General features: G+C 43.6%; 1 pseudogene; it reads left to right on the plus strand.

Annotated features, from left to right (window-relative positions):
* Positions 1–2,865: 2,865 nt before the first annotated feature.
* Positions 2,866–19,284, plus strand: LOC101031060 (NBPF family member NBPF4-like; annotated as a pseudogene).
* Positions 19,285–19,776: the final 492 nt, after the last annotated feature.

The following is a 19,776-nucleotide window of genomic DNA, read 5'->3' on the forward strand; positions in this document are numbered from 1 at the left end:
GAGGTGTTCTTTAGATCCTGTGGCATTTGATAAGCAGTTCATGTTTGTTTAGAAGAACGTGAGTAACTGGTGCAAACCTCATGTGTTCTGCATCCTCAGTGGCCTCCTATGTCTCAACAGAGCCACTGCTTCTTACAGTGCCTGTTGCTTCTGTGAACCTGCAGCAATGGGGCTTCTCATGAGGTTGAGAATAGCTGTGAAAGTGTTTACATGGAGTGAAGTTGTAGAGTTCATTGTGTGTTATTTTTCTTCTTTATTTATCTGGCAGCTCTTGAAGTCCTATTGGCTGGATAATTTTGCAAAAGACTCTGTAAACCCTGGAGTCATGGTGTTGCTGGGATGTGATGCCTCATCCAGCACCTGTGGTCAGCTGGTCAGCTACCCATTGGCTTTGGTGAGAACTCACATGCAGGGTTAGGTGAGTTTTTGATGACAGAACCACACCAGTAAAAGTGCTGCACCAGTAACATACTTTCAGAACTCCAAGTTCTACTAAGATAGTATCGCTCAAACTTTTTGATTATTGTCTTCTTAAGGAATCTTTTCAGAAATTCTTTTTCTAAATGCTCCCTCATCATGAAATTTCAGTGTGACAAAAGCATTGCATATATACTGTATGCATACAAATGCCTTATACATAAACAGAGTAAGAATTTTTTTGACTGTGTTACATGCACGTTTTAAGAGTATAAGCTTTGGTATTTGATGGATTTGGGTTCAGATCCTTGACTCAGACTTCTTCGAGTTTTGAATGGGAATGAAAATTGTACAGCATTGTAAGAATTACCAACCATATAAGCGTTTGTTAAATTCTTGGTAAATAGTGGATTGGTAAATGTAACTTCTTGGGAAACTGTCTCTACCTTGATGATTTTATCCACACACAATATGAACAACAAGGAATATGCTTAGATATATTGAGAAAGAGGTGAGTCTGCAGCACTGTCACAAAGATGCACAAATACTGAGAGACTGCCGAGGAAATGGTCCTCATCAGTGACTCTCAGGTGAGACCAGTGGGCCTTGGGTTTAAGCACAAACTGGGCAATAGGACTGCAGGGCTCCTAAGATTCCATGACACCCTCATCTTCTAATTCTGTTATGGCAACTGCAGACGGTTACCTGGCACTCTGGCTCTGACCTCCCTCACTCTTGACAGAGGCAGAGCTACGGGCAGTGCCTTCGATTCAGAGCTCAGGCATACAAAACGCTGTTTTTGCTGTTAAGAATTCTAAAGTGGTGTGGGGTGTTGATTAAGTTCTTCACAACAGTAAGTCAACAATTCCAGCTGTTGTCACCCCTCAGTCCTGACTAAACCTTGTTGATTTCACTAGTTTTTGATCCATCATGTGCTTGGGTTTCTTCTCCCAGTCCCTGTTTGAATTCTCCTGCCACAAACATCAGCATGGTGGTAACTGCCGCACATTTGTCCCATGACAGGGCAGAGATGGAAATCCAAGAAACCAACGAGGATTTGCACTTCCAGCTGGCGGAGAGCCAACTGCAGTTTGAAGAGCTCAAGGAGAAATTTTTTATAAGTCAAGCTACTGCCTACGCTCTGGCCAAGCAACTCAACAAATACAGTAAGTTCTATAGATTCACCATCACGAAAGTGATGAATCAGCACCTCTCTTCTCCCTGAGATACTAAACAGTCTCTTCATCAAAATTAATTTTATCTTTTCCATAGTTCTGGGAAAACAGAAATGGGTATTTGCACTTCATTGTGTTAAGGATGGAAAACAGAGGCACAACATATTTAGCAACTTTTCCACGAGGGAATCCAGAAGTCCCATAGTCTGAAGGGCCTTTCCTACTATACAAGATATCACGATTTCATGCCCTAGTAGGGTGTCTGACAGGAGAGGCTGCACAGCTTGGGAAAGTGTCCCAGGATTCAGAGCCAGACCATGGGGGTATGAATTCTGACTCTGCCTCATCCCAGGTGAATCAACCTGTCAAATTGCTTGATGTGTCAATGAGTTTCTTTTAACCCATCTCTAAGTTGGAGAGTATCAGATGCCAGCAAGTTTGAAGGTTGATAAGAAAAAAATGAAAAAAATCCCTCATTACAATCTGGTACTGGGGATGCTTTTGTCCTTGGGATAGACAATGTCGCCTGCCCTGCAGGCAGTGACCACACAAGCATGTCCAGCTTTCCACTGAGGCAGGCATGACTGTCTCTTCTCAGAGTGTGAAGAGGACAAAGACATCATAGACTCTGTGCTGAGGGATGAAGCGCAGTTCATAGAGGAGAAGCTGGCAGAGAAGCTCAGGTAAGCTGAGGAGCTCAGGTGAGCAGACACTATGGGGACAGGCATGTGGGCAGCGGTGTGATCTCTGAAGTGCAGCAGTTCAGCTGGAAGAAGCAGGAGCTAAGCTGGGCCAGGACAAGGGCAGGCGTTTCCATGGCAGGCACATTTCACACACTCATAAAACAGAAGAGTAATCTTAGCAAGGTATGGGTTGCAGTTGTTTCTTGAGCTTTGTTTTCTCTTCTTAAAACAACTAATTGACGAGTAGAAATCTGCATATCCAAAATTCATTAAAAGAAAATGAACCACCCAGCAGCATTTAATACACTCAAAATGGTGTGTGTTCACCGCCCATTTACTCCTAGTCAGAGTCACCTCCGAACTGAGTGTTTTGGATGCTCAGGCATCCTAAACACTGTTTTTGCTGTTAAGGATTCTGAAGTGCTGTGGGGTGTTGATTAAGTTCTTTGCAACCCTAAGTGGGCCATTCCAGCTGTTGTCATCCCTCAGTCCTGACTAAACCTTGTTGATTTCACTAGTTTTTGATCCATCATGTGCTTGGGTTTCTTCTCCCCAGTCCCTGTTTGAATTCTCCCGCCACAAACATCAGCATGGTGGTAACTGCCACACATTTGTCCCATGACAGGGCAGAGATGGAAATCCAAGAAACCAACGAGGATTTGCACTTCCAGCTGGCAGAGAGCCAACTTCAGTTTGAAGAGCTCAAGGAGAAATTTTTTATAAGTCAAGCTACTGCCTACGCTCTGGCCCAGCAACTCAACAAATACAGTAACTTCTATAGATTCACCATCACGAAAGTGATCAATCAGCACCCGTCTTCTCCCTGGGATACTAAACAGTTTCTTCATCAAAATTAATTTCATCCTTTTATTAGTTCTGGGAAAGCAGAAATGGGTATTTTCACTTCATTGTGTTAAGTATGGAAAACAGAGGCACAACGTATTTAGCCACTTTTCCACCTTAGCATTCCGAAATGAGGTGGGACTAGAGTTAAAATCCTGCTTGCTAACCTCTGACACAGGCACAGAACCACTTGCTTTTCTCATCAAGATGCTCCGTCATGTTTATGAGAACGCTCTCTGTACCCTAGACGATCCTGCAGGTGAATAACATCTAGTCTGTTGGTCTAAATGCCTGGAACTAACGAACTGCAATTCCATTTAAGCTTCTTTGAGGCCGATAGGCAAATCTCTCTTAAGGAAAACCCGGAGAAAATGTGGCAAGAGTACAGAGTACCTGCTCTAAAGAACTTAAAGTAAGAGACTGCTCTCAATAGTAACAGTGGCATCCATAAGTAACAGCATGAATAGCAGGTAGCAACTGGGAATAGGGAAGTCCTGCTTCCTGGGGCACCGGCTCTTTCTCTAAAGAGGAATAAAGACAGCATGTAAGACACTGGGGAGGTAGCAGTGTCGTGTGCAGAGCAGGGAGCCTGGGCCAGTCTCCTAGGCTCCATCCAAGTAGCCTATCTTCTCTGCAACTCAGTTTCCTCATCTGTTCATTGGCTATTGTAATAATATCTACCTCTGTAAGTTGCTACAATGAATTACAGGACAAGTTTCTTCCAAATCTCCTAGAGCAATTCTTGGCACAGAGTGAACACTATCTATTAGTTCTTCATCCTGCTGTTTCGAACTTAATTCAAACTTTATTAGTATTTGGTCATATTTCTATGATGACTTCAGGGTCTTATGCCTCATATTTTATGCAATTATATTCAGATATGGTATTTTAAATCTTTGACATATATGTGCTTGAAATTCCTAGTAGAGGGAATCCATGAGTCCCACAGTCCTAAGGCTTTTCCTACTATACAGGATATCACTACTTCATGCCTCAGTAGAGTGTTTGACAGGAGAGGCTGCACGGCTTGGGAAAGTGTCCCAGGATTCAGAGCCAGACCTTCCGGGCTATGAATTCTGACTCTGCCTCATCCCAGGTGAATCATCCTATCAAGTTACTTGCTGTGTCAATGAGTTTCTTTTTTCCCATCTGTAAGATGGAGAGTGTCAGATGCCAGAAAGTTGGGAGGTTGATAAGAAAAAATGAAAAAATCTCTCACTACTCTCTGGTACTGGGGATGCTTTTGTCCTTGGGATAGACACTGCCACCTGCCTTACAGGCAGTGACCACACAAGCATGTCCAGCCTTCCACTGAGGCAGGCATGACTGTCTCTTCTCAGAGTGTGAAGAGGACAAAGACATCATAGACTCTGTGCTGAGGGATGAAGTGCAGTTCATAGAGGAGAAGCTGGCAGAGAAGCTCAGGCAAGCTGTGGAGCTCAGGTGAGCAGATGCTGTGGGGACAGGCAGGTGGGCAGCAGTGTGATCTCTGAAGTGCAGCAGTTCAGCTGGGAGAAGTAGAGCTAAGCTGGGCCAGGACAAGGGCATTCATTTCCATGGCAGACACATTTCACGCAAACACTCGTAAAACAGAACAGTAATCTTAGCAAGTTATGGGTTGCAGTTTTTTCTTGAGCTTTGTTTCCTCTTCTTAAAACAGCTAACTGTTGAGTTGAAATATGCATATCCAAAATTCATTAAAAGAAAATGAACAACCCAGCAGCATTTAATATACTCAAAATAGTGTGTGATCACCGCCCATTTACTCTTAGTCAGAGTCACCTCCTGACTGCAGCAAATCATTCGTTCAATCAGTATTGCCTTCTTGACCTGCCATTCCTTTCTTCTTTCATCTTTCCAAATCACCCCATCTGCACCTGACCACATTTCTGTGCACAGTTCTGTTTCCAGTCACTGCAAGATGCACTATGTGAATTTTCACATAGAAATGTACATAGCCAAAGTGGGGAGCTAAAAGAACACCCCCTTGAAACTGACTTAAGAAGACAATGACTTTTGTTTACAGAAGAAATAAATGAAAATCACAGAGGATCTTACAGGAGCCCTCTCCGATACAAAGGAAGTCTTTGTATATAGAAATACAACATGTATCTATACTATATATATATATATATATATATATATATATATATATATATATTATATATATGAATATTTTAATGGAGTCATTTCTGTCACTCAGGCGGTAGTGTAGTCACACAATCTCAGCTAACTGCAACCTCTGCTTCCAGGGTTCAAGCAATTCTCCTGTCTCAGCCTCCTGAGTAGCTGGGACTGCAGGCATGCACCATCATGCCTGGCTAATTTTTGTATTTTTAGTAGAAACAGGGTTTCACCATATTGGTAAGGCTGGGTTTGAACTCCTGACCTCAGGTAATGTGCTCACCTCAGCCTCCCAAAGTGCTAGGATTACAGGCATGAGCCACCATGCCCTGTCAAATATAAATATATATGTACATATATATTGGACACTGGCATTTCCCCAAATGTGTTTTGACCTTCTGCTTGGAGGGCTCCTTGAGGACATTCTCACATAAACCTCCGTTGCAGTATTAGAACTGATCAGTCATCACTTTCCGTTATTAAACATTCTCTGCTATCTCACCATAGGCAATATAAAGCCCTGGTTCACTCTCAGGCCAGAGAGCTGACCCAGTTACAGGAGAAGTTACAGGAAGGGAGAGATGCCTCCCCTTCACTGTATCAGTATTTGAAGGCCCTCCTCACTCCTGGTGGCCCTGAAAAGTCCCAGGGTCAGGACCTCCAGGTGCAGCTGGCTGAGGGGCACAGGCTGGCAGAGCATCTTGTCAACAAGCTCAGCCTAGGTAAGTTTGACACAGGCCCTGATGACCCACAGCCCCAGGCTTATAAAAGTCTCCAGACCTCCACACCTCCACAATGACACTTTTTATGGGTAGGGTTTCTTTCTACTAAAAATTTGTAGCCATGACATCACCAGGACTTCCTGGGCAAAAACAGAAATGGGTAATCCATGGGGTTGCAGGTCACAGGATTGCAAATGTCCCCTCGTGTCTTGCTGGAACGTGGTCTTTGGGGCAAGAGGCAGCATCTGTCCAGTTTTAAAGGACAGGAAGGAGGCTGTGACAGGATGCAGCTTGTTAAAGTAAAAAGAGCCCTGGACTAAGAATGAAGGTTCCCAGGCTCTATCTTCAGCAATGCCTTTAGCAACTGTGAGGAACTGATTAATTTATCCTTCGTGAGTTCCTGTCTCTAAATCTGTAAAGGCAGACAAATTGTCTCTTGCATTCAAATGTGGGAACACTTATGACTATATTTCACAATGAGATAAAGCCCCTTGCTGTGTGGTATTGGAGAAGGCACCTGATGTGGGGGCATTTGGTGGTAGGAAGTGGTCTAGACTGGAGCACTCCCCATGGAGAGAGTGTTCCTGGGTAGCACAGTGGAAGTCTCTTGGAGAGCCCATGAAGTCCCCGATGTAAGTGGGACATGAAGTCCCCGGAGTACTGTGGGACAAGTTTGTTTGTACTGTCTTAAGAGAAAGATACAGGTTGTAATGCAAGCTGTGACAGGACACAGAACCTGTGCCTGGGTATCAGAACAGTGGCAGGATTGGGGAGACAGCTGCTGAAGCTTAGAGAGAGGCTGGACAAGCCTCCAGTAATATGGGGAGCAAGAAGTCTTTTCAATATTTGGCCACATCTTGATGGTGACCCTCCAGGTCAGCAACACATTCCCTCATAAATCAGGAGAACATGCCAGGGCATTTTGTAGAGATAAACAGGAGAGTTTTCAGTACAATGCAGACCCATACATGGATGTTCATGTCTCAGTGCACATATGACTGACCGTGCTTCCAGTGGGTAAAGTGGGAAATATCTGAATAGATGGCTTCTGTATTTGTAGAAAGTGATGAAGATGAAGGTGAAGGTGTTACAGATGAGGAGGTCGAGAAAGTACAGGAATCACCTGCCCCCAGGTAACACTGAATAATCAGGAGCAGGTAATGGGTGGTAAAATACGGAAAAAAAATCTCAGAAAGAACACAGGTGGGTGAAGGTAGTCATAGATCGTAGATGCAGGATACAGACAACTGCAGAGTGCACTGATTTCATGCACTCACCAACAAGGAAATAGCCGTGTTAACATGCTTGTCCATTGTCTTCACGGCACCTGTAAGCATGACCCTCGATATGCTCACTAGCCCTAGGGACTTCCTGCACACGCAGAAGAGACCTGTCCTCCCTTGTGAAGCCAGGATGAGATGGAAAGCCGCTTTCCACATGGTTGTCCTTAGACTCTTGTTAGGGAAGATAAATAACAAAGAGACAACAAGCAGAGGAATTAGGAAGCATCTACCAAAGTTAAACACCAAGAAAAGTGCCCAGGAAAATTTTACTTTTCACATGACAATGTTAAAATTAAAAAAAAAAATTACAAGGCACAGCATCTCCGGAGTCTACCGAGGCTCAGACAACCTGTATTCCCTTGGCCACAGCATGTTAAATACAACCCAGCTTAGACACACGGTGTGGCAGCTGTTTTTGGTTCTGTGTGAGTGCCGTGAAGACTGTACCATACAGAAGCAGCTGAGCCTCTGCTTTCCTCAGCTCCTGTCTCTCCAGTGTAATGAATACCAGCTGCTCTCTTCCTCTCTGGTTCTGAAGGCAGCCATGCTCTGTTGCAGACAGAGGAGGATTTCCTGTTCTGTCTTAAATGGAACCTCCCCTTTGCTTTCTGGGACCACTACCTTATGCCTCCCATCACAACCAGCTGGCACTCCTGGGGTCCAATCCCTCTGGGTTTAATCTTTGTCATCTCTATCCTACGTGGCTCATCAGAGGGGTGCAGAAGGCTGAGGAAAAGGAAGTCCCTCAGGACTCACTGGAGGAATGTGCTGTCCATTGTTCAAACAGCGATGGCGCTTCTGACTCCAACCAGACTCACAGGAGCGCCAAAGTCACATTTGAGGGAGACAAAGTTGACCCTGCTCTGGTTGTAGACAGTGAATGCTTCAAGATGAAGGGGACGAAACTTCAAACATTCTCCCAGGTAGCCTTTATATTCTTTGTCCCTCATACCTCTGTCTAGGCTAAGAAAGATCAATTCTGAGGACAGGCTATATACAAACCTGTTGATTTGAATTGGAAACTAGGATGAAGCTGGGGGCAGTGGCTCACATCTGTAGTTTCAGCACTGTAGGAGGCCCAGGTGGGTGGATTACTTGAGTTCAAGAGTTCAAGATGAGCTTGGGAAGTGTGGTGAAATCCATCTTTACAACGAATATAAAAAAATTGCCCAGGCAAGGTGGTTCACATCTGTAGTGCCAACTACTCTGGAGCCTGAGTTAGGAGAACCATCTGTGCACAGGAAATTGAGGCTGCAGTGAGTCATGATTGCACCACTGCACTCTACCCTGGGTGATAGAGAGACCCTATCTCAAAAGTAAAAGAAGGAAAGAAAGAAGGAAGGAAGGAAGGAAGTAGGGAGGGGAGGAAGGAGAGGAAAGGAAGGAAGTGAAGGATAAAAGTAGGGAGGGAAGGAGAGAGGGAGGAAGGGGGACTAGGATAGAACATTTAATATAAATGCGAGAGGGTCAGTTAGCTTTCTAATTCTCCTTGGCCCCAATATCAGGTGGACCATAGGCAGGTGGGACAACTTCATAGCCACCTGTGTACAGAAGGTGTACAGGAGGTACCTGGTAGGCCACCTAGCTCAATTCCTATGTCTCTTGTCACCTCTAATGATGTAATTTGTGCCCCTGCACAATGTCCATGCAGTTTCTATGCTTGTTCAAGGCCACTGTCGAAGACAGCCTTGCCTACTTATCTAAAGATGTTGTTTCCCTGGTGTCATTCTTCTCAGCCTCAGTCTTTGTCTCCTTTGAGTCAGCTTGTCTTAGCTAGGCACTCACCCTGCTACCAGGAGAAATATAAATTACTCTAAGAATTCATTGACCAGAATATGTAGTGAGATAAATCAGTATTGCAGCAACACTTCTGAAGAATAGTTAGGCCATTTTGGAAGATCATGGGGAAAAAGTTTTGTTTAATTGTTTGCACAGAGTTAGGTCAGAGGATATATGAATAAGATCTACTAGATGAGGGAGATTCTGTCCCATGGGTCTGGAAAGCAGGCTCATCTACTTCTGAAAAGACTTGATCTAGACCACACTAGAATCTTCCTGGCAGAATATCACATTCTTACACTCAGGATATTGATGTCCCTGTGCTATGACTGGACACTGATTTGGTCTTATGTGAAGTGTGATTTGCTTACTGTAACCTGCTCTTCTGAATTTCTTTACAGGAAATCAAAAGAATCATGGAGAAGAAGAAGGGAAAGCACCAGTGCCCCCCAGGTAACTGTGGATTTGTGGGCTGTTAGCTCAACAGTGACACTTGGAGACCAGGGATCCAGGAGAAAATCAGATGGAAAGTGATGAATAAAACAATGTCATCCATCCATTCCATTGCAAATTCCCCCTTATCAATGTTGTCTTCTTTATTGTGGTACTTAAATAGATTTCAATTTCTTAATTCCTCTCAAGCATAGGAACCCACAATCAGTTGAGCCAGGTGAGCTGACCAAGTTCAGGGATTTTCTGATCTTACCTCATGTCTGCCTCTTTGGCATTACCATGTTTGCAAGTATTTGATGCAAGGAAAAGGAATAAAAATAGCTCATGTCATGCTCGCAGTTTTGAGAACAAGTGATATTGAGTATAAAGGAACTCTGTGAAGATTCAAGAATCTGTACTCAATTGGCCTCTGATGCTAGTTTCAACAAAATGTGTACAGAAGTGCTGAATGCACTGTTTCCTGGCAGTTTCCCACAGGGATTCTTCCATTTCCTTCCTCCCCAGCTCATTGTCTGCCCAGTGCACTGAGCACCTGCCGCTCTGTCTCCTGCTTGAGACAGGGAAGGATGGTTATGTCTCTCTCAGGGCACTGTACTTGGCTTCCTCTGGCCTCTCCTGTGGTCCTCCCTATGGAACCAGCTAGGTGCACTGGTTTTGGTCCTGTCCAATGTGTATCTTTTGTCTTATTTACTCCAGGCTGAGCCAGGAGCTGCCAGAAGTAAAAGAGCAGGAAGTCCCAGAGGACTCCTTGGATGAAATTTACTTGACTCCCTCAGTTCAGCATGACCTGTCTGACTGCCACCAGCCTTATAGTGGCACCTTGTCCTCATTGGATGATCAGCTCACATGCTCTGCTCTGGATGTAGCCTGTGAGTACTCCAGCCTGAAGTTCACAAAGCTCCAGTGTCTTCCCAGGCAGCCTCCACATGTTTTTTTTTTTGGCAACTTGTGCTGCTGAGACAGGGGGTCAATGCAGGGAGGCCATCTACACTGAGCCTGTTTTCAATCTGGTGCTGGGATACAGTTTTGATCACATAGGGTGAAACTTCCTCTTCTCCTGTCCCAAGTGACTCCTCTGTCACCTAGCTCCTTCTTACAAGAGCAGGCTGTGGGCATGAAAGCTGGAAAGGGGTTAGGGCTTTTAGCAAGTTCTTGCCCACCGTAGTTCATCTAGATATATTTACCCAAGAAACCTTTCTTCATTATCTGGAATCTCTCCTTTCTGAAATTGTTCCTAACTACTTGCCTTCAACAGTGCCATTATTTCTCCTCTGGCCACCCACATATGCAGGCAGTTTTGCACAACTATTTCATTAAAGGGACACCCTAGCCCTGGAACCACAGCTCCTGTCAGCTTCTCCAGGCACAGACAGGAAAGGTGACATCACCTGCATTTACATGATGTCTGTCAGTGGGGCCTGGGTCAATGGAAGGTTTTAGTGAGAAGCAGAGACAGCAAAGATGGGTGTTCTGGGTGCATTTAACAATGGGAAAACTGAGACTGTTTCTACTGAAGCCCCATTCTTTCAGCTCCCTCCCTGGAGACCTGTCCCCAAGGGACTTGTAGTGGAGACTTGAGCTACTACCTGCCAGAGGTGCAGGCTTCACAGAAACAGCAGGACCCAGGCACCGTGGTGCCCAATTGTCTCGGACTACAGCTGGATCAAGGGTTCGACTGAGGGAATGGCTTAGCCAGGTGGGGCCTTTCCTCCACTGCCTGCAGCTTCACAGCCAATGCTGATTCTGGGACCCAATGTCCCTCTCAAGGTAGGGAAGGAAAGGGGAATAGGAAGGTCTAATCCAGGTCTTGGTGGTCACTGTGCTATGGATGGAGGAGAGAATGGGGCCTCTCCGTGCTCACTTAGGGTTAAATTGAAATCCATGATGCTTCAACACAGTGAGGTGAGCAAGAGCCTGGGACATAGGACAAAATCTGCTCTTAGGTCCTGGGTTTGCCTCTTTCTGGTTGTTCGTGTTGGCCTAAGAATTTGTCTTTTGGGGATGTAAATCTCTGTTTCCTCATCAGAGCTATCTAAAAAATAGTATCTACCTGTAATAATTGTTGAAAGTATTATTATAATTTCCAAAGGGCCTGATTCAATAACAATTGCTGAATTAACCTGTAAATAGCTATTATCTAATCCACTTGTCTTTCTGCCAAATTTACATGTAGAAAGTCACATCACAGACTATGCCTTCTCTGAGGTAGAGCAATTGTGACACTCTCTGTTTTCTAGAGACCCCTCTTGCCTTCGTTTCTCACACATACTCCTCTGCCAGTTTTCTTGTTCTTCTTCCCCATCCCTCATGAAGCAAAATCTCCACTATCAGGCACTTTCAGTGACAACCTATGAGGCATATTCAGTAATAGTTAAATCCTGGGTCCACGAGTCAGTCTCATGACATACCCAGCTCCTTTTTCTCCTTTTTTTTTTTTTTTTGGCTTTCACACGGAAAGTATACATATCAGTCTCTTTCATGAAAATCCATTTAGTTCATCATCTCCACTCATGTCCACAGCCATGTCCTCAGTTTCCAGCTCACAGGGATCCACGTGGGCTCCGATTTCCTTAAAAACCTGGGTCGTGTTTATTCTCGCTCTCCATCCCACTCAACATAATCTCCTAGAGCCCCTGGAGCTGCCTGCTGCTCAACTGTCAGGTGATGTCCTCAGCTGAAGAATAAGGGCACCCTTGTCCTCAGGAGGAGGGAAGGTCATGTGAGATAAAGAGCACCATCTGTGTCCATAGAGAGGATACGTGGAGGGTGCCCACAGGTTGTTGGGAGATGTGCAGTTCCTTACACGTGCTGTGATAATTTATTTAAACTGATTTCTTCCCACTGGATCCTCCTTTGCTTCTCTATGGATTCTCACATTCTCAGCCAAGACTGACCCCACTGGCTCACACAAAAACTCTCTTACTCCCATTCCCTGGAGTCCAGAGCCTGAATCAGGCTCCAGGTCAGAGGACAGAGTGAATGCTTTTGTCTGATTGATATTTTCCTTCAGCTGGTGATTTCTCCCACACCTTTTCTTCCTCATTGTTCTAGTGCTTCTAATTTTTTTCACAATTTTAATAAACCAGAATAGTGATTATAATGTTACATTCAGTATCTCTCAATTTTCTGTATAATATGTTTTCATTGAATTATGTACAGATTATAAATTGATGTCATTTATCACATATATATATTTGGTGTGCATGCTACATAGGGCCTATATGTATATGCAATAGGTCTTATCTACCTGGAGGCTGTTTGTGTTTCCTAATCCTGTGTTTCTTGAATACTTTTGTGAATCCAAGTGCTTTTGCCTCCCGAAAAACTTGTCCTTACTGAGTAATGGAAGAAAGATCAATAAAAAGAAAATATTAAAGTCACTCTGTTGGCTTCCCCTTACTCTTTGAACTTTCTTGTCCAATTCCATATTCCTGATTTGACATCCTTTGGGTGGAAGAGAAAGTCACAGTAAGATCATGGATGCCCTCGGATGCCATTGGCTGTCATTTTGTTTTCAGAGCTGGTTTTAGAGCCCTCTGTTGGAATGAAGAACCCTCTGCAGCTGGAAGATGATGCACTTGAAGGCTCAGCGGACAACACACAAGGGCATCAAGTCACTGGCCACATTCATGCCTCAAGTGTTTGGAAACCCAAGATGATTAAAAGAAAACTCCGGTCCAGCAAGCGGACTCCCTACACTGCACGCTTAGTGTGCAGAGGTAATCACATCTATGACAGAAAAGGTAACATCACCTGCATTTAAATGATGTCTGTCTGTATGGCCTGGTTCACTGGAAGGCTTTAGTGAAAAGCAGGGACAGCAAAGATGGGTGTTCTGGGTGCATTTAACAAAGGGAAAAGTGAGACTGTTCCTACTTTCTCTTTCAGCTCCTACCCAGGAGAACTCTCCCCAAGGGACTTGCAGTGGAGACTTGAGCTGCTACCTATCAGAGGTGCAGGCTTCAGAGACACAGCGGGAGCCATGCACCCTGGTGCCCAATTACCTGGGACTACAGCCGGATCAAGGGTTCGACTGTGGGATTGGCTTAGCCAGCCAGGGCCTTGTCTCCACCACCTTTAGCTTCATAGCCAATGCTGATTCTAGGACCGAATGTCCCTTTACAGGTAGGGAAGGAAAGGGTAATAGGTACGTCTAATCCAGGTCTTGGTGGTCACTGTGCTATCGGTGGAGGAGAGAATGGGGCCTCTCTGTGCTCACTCAGGGTCAAGTTGAAATCTATGATTTTGTCTTTTGGGGATGTAAATCTCTGTTTTCTCATCAGAGCTACCTAAAAAATAGCATCCACTTGTTATCATTGTTGAGAGTATTAATTATTATAATTTCCAAAGGGCCTAATTCAATAACAATTGCTGAATAAACCTGTAAATAGCTGTAATCTAATCCACTTGTTTTTCTGCCAAATATACATTTAGAAAATGACTTCACAGAATATGCCGTCTCTGAGTAGAGCAATTGTGAGGCTCTCTGTTTTGTAGAGACCCCTCTTCCCTTCGTTTCTCACACATACTCCTCTGCACACTGGTGCTTTCCCTTCCTCTTTCTCATGATCCTTTTGATTTCCTGTAAAGAAATTCAGAAGAGCAGGTCACAGTAAGCAAATCACAGTTTGCACAAGACCAAATCAGTGTCCAAATCTCCACTGTCAGGCACTTTCACTAATAACCTATGAGGCACATTCAGTAACAGTGTAAAGTCTGAGCCCAGGAGTCAGTCTCATGACATGTCCAGCTCTGTCTTCTCCCTATTTTCTGCTTAAAAAAACAAAAACAAAAACAAAAACAAAAACAAAACAAAACAAAAAAAAGAAGGGCTACTTTCATGTAGAAAGTATTCACATCAGTCTCTTTTATGAAAATCCATTTAGTTCATCATCTCCACCCATGTCTACAACTATGTCCTCAATATCCATCTCACAGAAACCACTTTTGCTCAGATTTCCTTAAAGACCTGGGTCGTGTTCCTTCTCACACTCCATTCCACTCAATATCACCTCCTGGAGGCTTTGGGATGTCCACAGCTGAAGAATGAGGGGACCCCTGTACTCAGGAGGAGGGATGGTCACATGAAATAACAAGCATTATCTGGGTCCCTGGAGAGGACACATGGATGGTGCTCAGCGGTTGTCAAGAGATGTGCAGTTCCTTATAGGTGCCATGATAACTTATTTAAACTGATTTCTTCCCACTGGAATCTCCTCTGCTTCTCTAGGGGTTCTCACATCCCCAGCTAAGACTCACGCCACTGGCTCACACACACTGTCACTTACTCACGTTCCCTGGAATCCAGAGCCTGAATCGGACTCCAGGTGAGAGGACAGAGTGAATGCTTTTGTCTCATTGATATTTTCCTTCAGCTGTTGATTTCTCCTGCTTTCTAATAGGTCATTTGTTTCTCCCGTACTTTTTCTTCTTCATTATTTTCATGCGTCTAATTTATTTTCAAATTTCAATAAACCACAATAGTGATTATAATGTTACATTCAATATCTCACAAATTCCTGTATAATACATTTTATTTGGATTATGTACAGATACATAAATTGATGTCATTTATCACATATATGTATTTGGTGTGCATGCTACATAGGGTGTATATGTATATGCAATAGGTCTTATAATGATGCAAGTTTTGTAAATTCTCCAGGTTCCCCAGCTTCCCCGTTTCTTTTCTCTCAGCTGCTGTAACCTGCATCTGGTTTCACCTCTGCATCCCATGGGCTGCCACCCTGCCAGGCCCTTCTATCCCCATCTCCTGTTTGACCTCAGCTGTGATTTTACTTTCACTTTTATAATCACTTCTCTCCCCAAAGCACAGACTACATACAGGGGCATTTCCTTGCTTTTGCCTTATCTATCTGGAAGCTATTTGTGTTTCTTAGTCCTGTGTTTCTTCAATATTTTTGTGAATCAGAAGTGCCTTGGCCTCTTGACAAACTTGTCCTTACTGGGTAATGGAAGAAAGATCAACAAAGAGAAAATATTAAAGTCACTCTATTGGCTTCCCCTCACACTTTGGACTTTCTTGTCCAAGGCCACATTCTTTATTTGACATCCTTTCGGTGGAAGAGAAAGTCACAGTAAGATCATGGATGCCAGTGGATGCCATTGGCTGTGGTTTTGTTTTCAGAGCTGGTTTTAGAGCCCTCTCTTGGAATGGAGAACCCTCAGCAGCTGGAAGATGATGCACTTGAAGGCTCAGCGGACAACATACAAGGGCATCAAGTCACTGGCCACATTCATGCCTCAAGTGTTTTGAAACCCAAGATGATTAAAAGAAAACTCTGGTTCAGCAAGTGGATTCCCAGACCTTCACGCTTAGGGTGCAGAGGTAATCGCATATATGACTCTTAGCTGCACTCACTTCTTATTTCTCTCTGTCTGTGGTGACAGCTCATTCTCCCACTGTTTTTTCTCTTCCATTTTTTCTCTCCAGCAGCTGCTGTAACCTCTGTCTGGTCCTAACTTTGTGTCCCATGGGATCCCACCCTGCAAGGCCTTTTCTGTCCCTGTTTTTCCATTGCTCTCTGAACTCTGTTCTGTTCCTTATTCTGCTGTCTTAAGCGTCCATCTCATGGCCACAGGAGAGCCAGACCTCCTTGTCCTCATCCACATTCACAGTTTAAGCTGCTGAACACAGGGTTCTTTGCTGGCATTGCACAATCTCTTGGGAAATTTACCTTTCCTCCCAGCATCCCCAGCTTCATTATCTCTTTCTGCAGGAAGCATTGCTTTAATGCATCATTTATGCATAGGTTTTTCTCTTGATTCGGTTTTTTAGCCACCCAACTGATTTAACCCTTAATCTTCCCTTGTTCCTCTGAATGAGTAGTGTTAAAACTGGGCACAAAGAGCCCCATTTAGAAAACTCAACTAGAATCTGGTGGGAGTTCCCTACTAGCCTAGAGTCAGGTTTGTCTTCAGCTCCAGATCTGCAGACTTGTGCCAATGTAGATGGAGTTGCCATGGATTCAATGTTCTCACCTCATGGACACATTTGAGCTGACATTAACTGGAGGACATTTATGACATTATAAATGGACATTTCAAAAGTACATGCAGAGGGAAGGACTTCAGAACTGCATACATCGTGAGGTACATCATTCTAACCTCTATCCTTTTTATTCTCATTTCCACTTCCACAAGTCCAGTTAATAGTCGAAAATGCAACTCAGATGAATCTTGAGGCCAGTTTACATGAGATAGCATTTTCTGAATTAACTTTGAGAAAAGTGACTCCACAACCAGCTTTATGCATGCACAAGATGACAGGCAAGAATTTATCCACAGTATAGTCTTTGCTTTGGCCCAGTCCAATTGATAAGAGAGAGATTTCATTGAAGTTGTCAGAGAGAAGACTGAAATCCATGGAACCGCTGGGAACAAAGGCAGTCACGAGATAAACAGCAAAAGGAAAGAAAATGATGGGAAATTGGGTTATTCTATTTAGTATCTCTATCTCCTGATGCCATGTAATAAACACCTGGTGAGATTTCAATTAAGATGAATGACTTGAACTCACACCTTGAGATTCTCACTTACATCATCTGGGGTGTGGTTTGGGTGTGTATAGTTTTAAAACGGTACTATGTGACTCTAATACGTGGCTAAAGATAAGAACGACCACTGGTCTTCTATGATCTCAGGTTACCAACACAGAAGTGCCCCATATGTGCAGCTACGCCAAAGGTTGAGCCTCCATCAGCCTTTGATGAGACCTATATTCCTCTCTCAACAGCACTGTTTGTATAGCATAGAAAAAATCAATAAGAAAAACAAGAAAATTAATAGATTAGACCTTTAGCCTCTGCTTGAAGCTCACTTGCTCAATTTTGAATACAAGATAAAGTGAAAAATAATCATTACATTAACATTTAATGTACAGAAATAATACCTGCCATATTATATATGGTGGAATTCAGTATTTTCTTTGGCAGTTTAAAATAAAACTTCCAGTTTACATTTAACCACACAGATTTTACAGCCCACTAATTGGCTCAGCCCTGCATTGTGAACATTTTACTTTCAGTCAGTTATTGTCCTTCCACAAAGCCCTGAAAGAAAACTTATTGGTCTCACTCTCCTGAAGAGAATGCAATAACAAATCAAGACTGAAATTCTGCAAGAGCTCATATATGAATACTTCTTTATGCCACTCTTGACACTGACATTAAATATTAAAAAGTAAACTTTCCCCAAAATGTACTTTGGAAAAGCAATGAGTGGGAGGGGAGAATGTAGTAAAACACAAACTAATCCTTTTCACTTTGTACTTCAGAGTTTTGTTGGTCTAGATATTGAGAAGATTTCTAGAAATCCCATAAGGTGTAACCAGGTGTGGAATCAACTTCAAGCATTAGGGAAAATAAGTAGGATCATAACTACACTCCCTGCTCTCTCTTTGCTATCTCCGTTTTGAGTTTCTTTTTTTCTTTTAATTTTCTTTCTTTCCTGATCCTCTTTGAAAGATTACTTATATTTGTTTTTTCTTTAAAAAAAATTCTTTTAACCAACCAAACAAGCACCACAGGCATCACATTTCTTATATTTCTTTGTAAAACCTGGTTCCTGTCCTAGCCAAGGTGGCCCAACAGCATCTCATGACTGTTGAGACCTCCAGATTGGGGACTTTCCTCTCTCTTTCTCCAACATTTATTGAAAGGGCCATAGTTCGTGGGTTCTAATTCCTGGGTTTTCAATAACAAGTCATGTTGCCTTAGTTCAATCATATGCCAGTGGCATCACTACACCTCGATTTTAAAGCCTGGAAGTGGACGTGGATGTTGTTTGAGGTTCCTGCTGCTTCTTATATCCAGAGTTCTTCCCATGGCCTCCTGCTCCTCCCTAGAAGACTGGGACATGGAGTTTAAGGGAGTGGGTTTCTCTGCAAAGGGTCTTCCTTTTCTGCAGCCCTCTCTCTGAGCATGTATGATTGATGCTGAGCACATCCTCACTGGGAGGAAAAGCCATCACTCTCCTCCAGACAGGGGTGATCAGGAGGAAAGGGGCTGATGTTCCCAGCTGCAGGTTGGGCATAGGTGGGGTCCCTACATCTTGCACCGCAGGCTGACTGGAAGTTCAGGGAAATACAGTGGTGTTTTCTTCTCACTTGTGAATGGTGCTTCCCCTTTCAGCCAGCCCAACCCTCACCCTCAGCTCAAGCTCCCAGCAGGAGATCAGTTTGCCCCTGGGATATCACCACTTAGCAATCCCTCTAAACTCAGCCTTCAAAAGGATCTGACAAAAATGCTGATTTCATTATTTTCTCTCCCTCCCCTACAGGTACCAAATACTACCAGAAGGATGCAAAGGATGAAAGGATGCCAAAACAGTAGCTTTTCCAATTGATGAGAAAAAACTAAGACAGCAAAGCAAGTCCAAGTCCAAATACAATGACACTGCAGGGAACCTTTACAGAGGATTGAATTTTAGACCACAGAATGCTCTTGCTGATTTCAACCCACCAGGCTCCTTTGATTTGAGAAGCCACAGTCCATCCTAGTCCAATTGTGATCAATACCTACGGAGACCAATTCTCAGATGGACACACAGCATTGACAGGCCTTAGCCCTGCTCCTCTCAATTTTCATCCTGCAGAGAACAGAAGTCCAGAACTGCTGGGATGAGACAGCATGTCATCCAGGACTCTGCCAGGGTAGAGTATGAACAATGCCATGTTCTTGCTGAAAATGTTTAGCCTGAATTTCATAGGAGGAAATCCTCAGACAATTGCAAAATGTGGAACATTCAACAGGACAACTCACCTGTCTCCTTCAAACAGTCCATGTTACCAAAAAGAACACAACAAAAAGGCGAAAAGACATTTTGGGTTCAAAAAGGGTAAAAACTAGGTAGCTTATCTTTTTTAGTCATTTTGAACCCCAAACATCTCTTCCTCTTTTGGTTGTTGTCATTGGTGGTGACATGGACTTGTTTGTAGAGGACAGGTCAGCTGTCTGGCTCAAAGCTCTGCATTCTGAAGTCATCTGAAAATGTCCTCATGATTAAATTCAGCCTAAACATTTTGCAAGGAATACTGCAGAGTCATACTGTGAGCTTCCTACTTCAGCCCATCTGCAGGCAGAGAAAACCCAGTGTCTTCATCCCCATTATTGTGATACTAGGATATTCACTTCATTAAGGAGGGGGTCTATCAGCTCCATCCCTTTTAAAGACACCTTATTTATAATTTGAAAGTGGTTTGAAACAGCACGAATATCCTGTATTTTAACAATCTCTCACTGAGCATTTTATCATCAATTAATCACCCCTGCCTGGG

Source organism: Saimiri boliviensis, chromosome 12 (genome assembly GCF_048565385.1).
Source record: "Saimiri boliviensis isolate mSaiBol1 chromosome 12, mSaiBol1.pri, whole genome shotgun sequence".
In the NCBI taxonomy this organism is placed as follows: Eukaryota; Metazoa; Chordata; class Mammalia; order Primates; family Cebidae; genus Saimiri; species Saimiri boliviensis.